Below are 7,245 nucleotides of genomic sequence, written 5' to 3'. Positions count from 1 at the left end.
TATTATAATCATAATTATATATAAAAATTATGTGTGTAAAATATATATTATTATAAATAACATTATAAGGTTATAAATTTATGTATATAATCAAGCTAATAAAAGCTTACCAAATTTAAACTTGACTCATTTAAATTTATGAGTTCGCTCAAGTTTAGCTCACAAACTCATCAACTCAGCTAATAGAGCTATTAAAGAGATTAGAGAGTCGAGATAGAGCTAGCTTGATTAACTTTGAGTTAGGGCACAAGATAACTATTAAGAGTCTAATTGAGTTGATCTAGTGGTTCGAATCACGTCTTGTGTATGCAACAACTCATATGTAAGTAATAAACCCTCAAATAAAGTTCAATACTACGGCTGATTAGTAGTTGTCTTACCGGATTGAAGTTGAGAGATACCATAGAAACCCAAAAAAAAAAAAATCTAAACTCTAAACACAAGATAACTAAATCAGTAAACCCTAATAGTAAAAGAGAAAAGACGGCATTGAAAGGGAAGAAGACAAGTTTCATAAAAGCAGGATAATGATTAATATAAAACAAATGAAAAAAAAAGAGTTGAAAATGGAGACTAGACTGACGGGGAAAGAACATTCTTTTAATATATAAAAGATAATTTATTATTTTATTTTGTTCCATGGTTTGTGCACCGAAGAAAGAAGCATTACTCAATCAGCAGAAAAATAAAATAAAATAAAAAGACGGAAAAACTTAAAATGTGAGAGAACATTGATAGTAGAGATAAAATAAAAAAGATTCAAACTTACCGACGAAGATGAAAAGGACCGGGAAGTTCACTCTATTAACTGTTCAGTGCTCGCCACACCACACTGCACGTTTAGTTGAACTTTGAACTTTGGAATTTGAAGTTTGAACATTGAACAGAGTGTGTTAATTGCTACTACAGAATAACTTCTTGCTCAACTAGCTAAATCATTATTACAATGTGGTGGGACCCATTTTACCCAAAGAGTGAATTTGACCTAGCGAGAGAAAATGCCAAAATGGGATTATTTCTGTTTTTCTTTTCCCTAAAAAAACAAAACAAAAATATTAGACTCAATAGGGCGGAGATGCCCGAACCGACTCGAAGATTCAGTCAAAATTCAAATATTTTAGGGTCTAATTGTGTGTAATTTCATCCAATCTAAAATTAAATCTGATCTCAAAAATAGATCTAGTTATATTTTTTTATTAAAGATAGGAGATTCGAATCCGCAACCTCTTAATTGAATACAGAAAGACTATGTCATTTGAACTATAACTCATTGACTTCACTCATTATTTAGAATTATTTTAGTATATATTTAATATAATTGTAAAAAATAAAAAAATCATACTATTTGTCTAAACCAGTAAATTATATTTTAATGTTAGTTATTGGTTGGGTAAGAAAAAATATGAATCACGTAGGAGAACTGATTTTGAATAATTCTGAGTCCTAGACTTAAATATATTAAGACTATACGAAAATAAGGCAACCTCAGGAAATCTGAATAAGAAGACAGTTGTTTACTCTATTTTTGGAAGAAAAAGTATATCACAATCATATAAGATGGACAGTAATATTTTAGGTTGTTATAAAAATAAAATGGTAATGATATTATTTTTTTTTTCTTTAACTTTTCTCAATTTTTTTATTTTTTATTTATTTTTATGAGTGAAATTCAAGACTAAATTTTTACAGTAATTTCTCAGATTCACATACAGATTCACATACAGTTTTTACTAATTTAATCTCTTAAATTCTAATTATATTATAGAAAAGTTATTAGGCGTATTAGAAATATCGGTATTTCAGTTGTTTTAACCGTTGATCTAAATTATAAAAAATATATATAATATATATTAATTAAGATCAATGGTTAAAACAACTGGAACACTGTTATTTTCGACTACACCTGATAACTTTTCTATATTATAATAATTATACTCTCGCTCTCAGTAAACACAATAATGATCTGATAGTTAAGTTTTATTCAGATATATAGGAGTATCAAATGATCACTGTATTTGCTGAATTAGTGCCAAAAACAATAATATCACATATGTATTTAGAACAGAAAAAAATTATCAAACACAAAAAAAAGGGTTTAAGAAATTTTAACGTACCTTTTTCTTTTTTTCTTTTCCAAGGCTAAACTAAATACATTCGAAGTTGTAGCTCCTGCATTCATTTAACATATATTTATATTTGATTTTTTGGTCTTTATTAATTCCAATAGTTTTCTTCACGTAAAAAGTTGAAACATAAACCAATAACAAAAATAAGAAATAAGATTATTGAGAATATTTAAAAAAAAATATTAAAAAAATTCTGATTTACAATTTCGATATAGAATTGCAAATATAAATCATATTGACACAAATTTATTTCTACTAAAAATTAATTCTATAAATTGCCAATCCAAACACATATTTAGTCCATTTGACTTTCCTAAATTTTTTCACATATTCAAAATTTATATAGATACTTTTTTTGTGTCTCACGCACGGTATTTCTAATATGGTAGACTAAAAATTAATCTGTGGTAAATCTGAGTTTTATTTAAGAATTTGTGGCTAACCAATAAATTCGCTGTATGTACAATATAAAAGTTAAATTCTAACACTTATTTAAACAAACTAGTATACTAACTATTAGACCAATTTAAATTAGCTCAGATAACAATATTTAAATAAGCAATAGTATATTTTTAGTAAAGCATCGTTTTTGTCCCCAACGTTTGGGTAAGTCTCAAAGTTGTCCTTAACGTTTGAATCGTCCTATTTAATTCCTAACGTTTCAAAATTAACTCAATGTTGTCCTGCTGTTAGGAATCTATTAACGGAATTGACGGCGGGACAAAATTGAAACGATTTTGAAACATTAGAGACTTAAATAGGACGAAAATATTAGGGACAAAAACGATACATAGAAATAAATTTTAATTTTATCCTTCACTAATATCAATCTTTTATGGTACATAGTTATTCAATTATTTTTTAATCAAATTTAAGTAAATTATACTTAATCACGTTACTTTGATTCTAAATAATTTTTTTTATATAATTTTATTCTTAAAGATTTTTACTCATCATGAAATATTTGTAAAATAACTAGAATTACATTATTTTATTGTATATGTATCATTTTTTTTCGCAAGTTTATGTACTAGTCATTCTACAAATATTTCATAATGAGTAAACATCTTTAAGAGTAAAATTATAAAAAAATAAATTTATTTAGAATAAAATTAATGTGATTAAGTATAATTTACTTAGATGTGATTAAAAAATAATTGAATAACCATATACCGTAAAAAATTAATATTATTAAAGGGTAAAATTAAAATTTATTTCTATATATAATTTTTGTCCAACATGTTCATCCTATTTAAGTTCCTAAGGTTTCAAAATCGTCTCAATTTTGTCTTATCGTCAATTCCGTTAACAGATTTCCAATGATAGGACAATATTAAGTCAATTTTGAAACGTTAGGGACTTAAATAGAACGATTCAAATGTTAAGAACAATTTTAAAACTTACCTCAAACGTTGAAGGGATAAATTTTTCCCCATAAATTTATATACTAGTAATTTTACAAACATTTTATGATGAGTAAAAATTTTTAAGAGTAAAATTATAAAAAAATAAATTTATTTAGAATAAAATTAATGTGATTAAGTATAATTTACTTAGATGTGATTAAAAAATAATTGAATAACCATATACCGTAAAAAATTAATATTATTAAAGGGTAAAATTAAAATTTATTTCTATATATAATTTTTGTCCAACATGTTCATCCTATTTAAGTTCCTAAGGTTTCAAAATCGTCTCAATTTTGTCTTATCGTCAATTCCGTTAACAGATTTCCAATGATAGGACAATATTAAGTCAATTTTGAAACGTTAGGGACTTAAATAGAACGATTCAAATGTTAAGAACAATTTTAAAACTTACCTCAAACGTTGAAGGGATAAAAACGATACTTTACTCTATATTTTTTATCAATACATCGAAATAAATTCTCTTATAATAAGCCGTTTTCTAAGATAATTATCAAACAAAAAAAAAAGAAAAGGAACGATTTTCTAAGATGCAAAGGTAAGGTTTTATTGTCGCTTATATATATATAATAAAAAAATTAAGCGACTTTTGTTTGTGCTCTTGAAGTAAAATAAAGATAACTTAGAAAAAGAAGAAAACGGGGCACTCTAGTGACACTAGTAAGCTTTGACTGAATACTCAATAGTGTTTTTGGAAAAGTATTATGAACATAAAAAAAAGGAAAAAAAATTGAAAACAGAAATCCTTGTGACGCAGACTTAATTTAAAATCCGATATATATAAATAGAAAATATTCAAACAATCAAACTTACCCGGCTGATAGGAAGAGAAAAGCATCATCAAAAATAGAATTAACGTAGTAAGGTCCATGACTCTTGTTGAACTTGTGGGACGACCATATGACTAGTCTTGTTGATTATTATGTAGTTAGAAACTTGCATATATATATATATAGGTGGCTATTGAAATCCGAATAACAACAAAATAATAATAAAATCTACAGTTGTAAAATATATCGAATGATTTAAATTAAATTGAGAAAATTTGTTCCCAGAATATCTAATCATATCTTTTGGAGTGGGATAGCGAAGAAATTTTATTGTTAAAATAAAAATAGTCATGAACAAAAAAATCAAGTCTTAGAAAAAAATCAAGACTTGAATTTGAATAACCTTCTATGACTAGTCAAGTTACTATGAAGTGGTAAAGCGTAAATTAAAAAAAAAAAATAAATACCTGTTGAACATGTCCCATGTGGTCTATATAACAAATTCTTTAGGGTGTACATAAATGCTGTTAAAAAAAAACAAAACAAACGGGATATCGTCGGGCTAAAATTTCTTGGACTTGTTGTAAGATAATAATGTGTTCATAACACGTAATAAAAAGGGTTAAGTACGATTTGGTCCTTAACATAGAGGCCGAAAATTTATTTTGTTTTCGACTTTTTTTCGCTACAAAATACTCCCCAAAATTTCAATTTGTTTAAAAATCGTCTTTCAAACGAAAATACTCTTCTCCAAAATCAACCAGAAACAAAACCACCACCCTTCCCCCTTTTTCTCCAAAATCAACCAGAAACAGAACCACTGCCACCACTTTCCTAACTCCCACCAAATACCAATAATCAGATTCAAGATTATTCAAATACAAAAATTAACAACATCAAACTCAACAACAAAATCAACACACAACAATAATAAAATAAAAAAAAAAGTAATAGATGCAGAAGAAGAAGAAGAAGCAGATGCAGAAGAAGAAGCATATCCAAATACAGATGCAGATGTAGAAGTAGAATCGGAAACAGAAGCAGAAGGAGAAGCCGACGGTAGCAGCTGAGCTGTGGCGGAGAGGGAGGAAGAGCAGAAACGTCGAGCGGCGCGCGAGTGGCGGCGGCGGTGCTGAACGTGGTTTCCCCTTCCGATCTCACTCCTCCCTTAGCTTTCTCCTCTTACTGTCTGTTTCCCCTTCCGATCACAGGCGGCAGTGCGGCGGTGCAGCGTTGCGGTGGTCCCTTCCCCTTCTTCCCTCCCCCTCCTCCCATTCTTTTTCTCCCTCTTGTGGCCTTTTGACCTTTTTTTTTCTTTTTTATTTGATTTTATAATTTTTTTAATAAAGGATAATTTGGTAATAAAAATAAAAAATTGGTAAAAAAGACGATTTTAAAATAAACTGAAATGTTGGTGATCATTTTATAGCGAAAAAAGGTCGGAAACGGAATAAATTTTCAGCCTCTACGTTAGGGACCAAAATCGTACTTAACCCTAATAAAAATAATAAAGTAATATTAAAAAGCTATTTTATACTTAAATTTTTTTAATAATAGCATGGATTAGATTTAAATACCTGAATATGTTAGTAAAAAAAAAAATTTTCTTTCGATAGTACGAAGGTGCTATGTGTATCCACACTGAAATTAATTTTTGTTGTTAATTCTTTGACTAATAGAGATATTTGATTTAAATTGAGAAAACTTCTTTGCATACTATAAAATTCTTCTCCAAAAATCATACTCATATATTTGTGTATATAAAAATAAAGGATAAAATTCTTGTGTATTGGTATGTTTTCTCTACTCTTCTTATACATGTATATATTATGAGATAGATTTAATACTAAACTAGTAGTAAATTAGTCATACTAAATTTATTAATCAAAATTGGTGTCTAACGACACTCCTTAACCACCCGATAGTATGAAGTAATATATTTTTACCAAGAACCCAATAAGAACAAAGTATAATTCTTTTCATATTTTTAGCTCTTCGTTAACCCTTAGAACATGATTTAATTGTCAAACTCTAACTTGTTACCATTATTATAATGAATTGTAAATTATCTAAGAAATTTATTTCTTCATTCATTTAATCTTTTTGTCCAAGATTTTATTCATCTCAATCTTTATAATTACAGAACTCAAACTCTTTACCGAGAGTTTATGGATTCTTTATTGACTAATCGTTAATTTTATAACAATTTAAATGATATCCAATATCCATTTAACTAGCACTATGTAGTATTAGGTGTCTGGAATCAAAGTATGATAAATATATATATTGTTAATTAGTATGATAATTGCAAGTCAAAGGAACTCTAGTACTATATTCATCTTGAGAATATTCTATTGATAAATTTGCAGTAATTATAACTATTAATTCTCGAAATGAGTTAATTTAATGGTTATATCTCTATATACATCATCTATATATATAATTTAATAAATGAGATCTATTAATGTTCATCTAACGAATACCCAATATATATGTCTATTCGAATTATTAGTGTCTCTTTTAATAATTTTATAATAAAGAACAATTTAAATTAAATTATAAAAAATTTATCCTATGAAGCATGGACACTCCGTTGAGTTGTCGTGTCCGCGTGTCGAACACATTTCGGACACGACACTCATCCGACACGCATATCTGTTGTGTCCAATCGTGTCTTAGTAAAAAAATAAAAAAAAATTTCGGACATGCGAGGACACACCTAAATACCATCACATGTCAGCATGTCCAATCTTATTCTTAACATATATTTTTAAAATAAATTTAGAAATAGTATATATTATTATTTATTAAAACAAAAAATATTTTAAATATTTTATATAATTAAAATAAGACACTCAAAAAATTTAAAAATTAATTATTTTAATAAATGTGATAATATATAATTAAATGTTTGTAAAACCT

The sequence above is a fragment of the Arachis ipaensis genome, chromosome B02 (assembly GCF_000816755.2).
Source record: "Arachis ipaensis cultivar K30076 chromosome B02, Araip1.1, whole genome shotgun sequence".
Taxonomy (NCBI): domain Eukaryota; kingdom Viridiplantae; phylum Streptophyta; class Magnoliopsida; order Fabales; family Fabaceae; genus Arachis; species Arachis ipaensis.
This window is presented reverse-complemented; position numbering follows the sequence as displayed.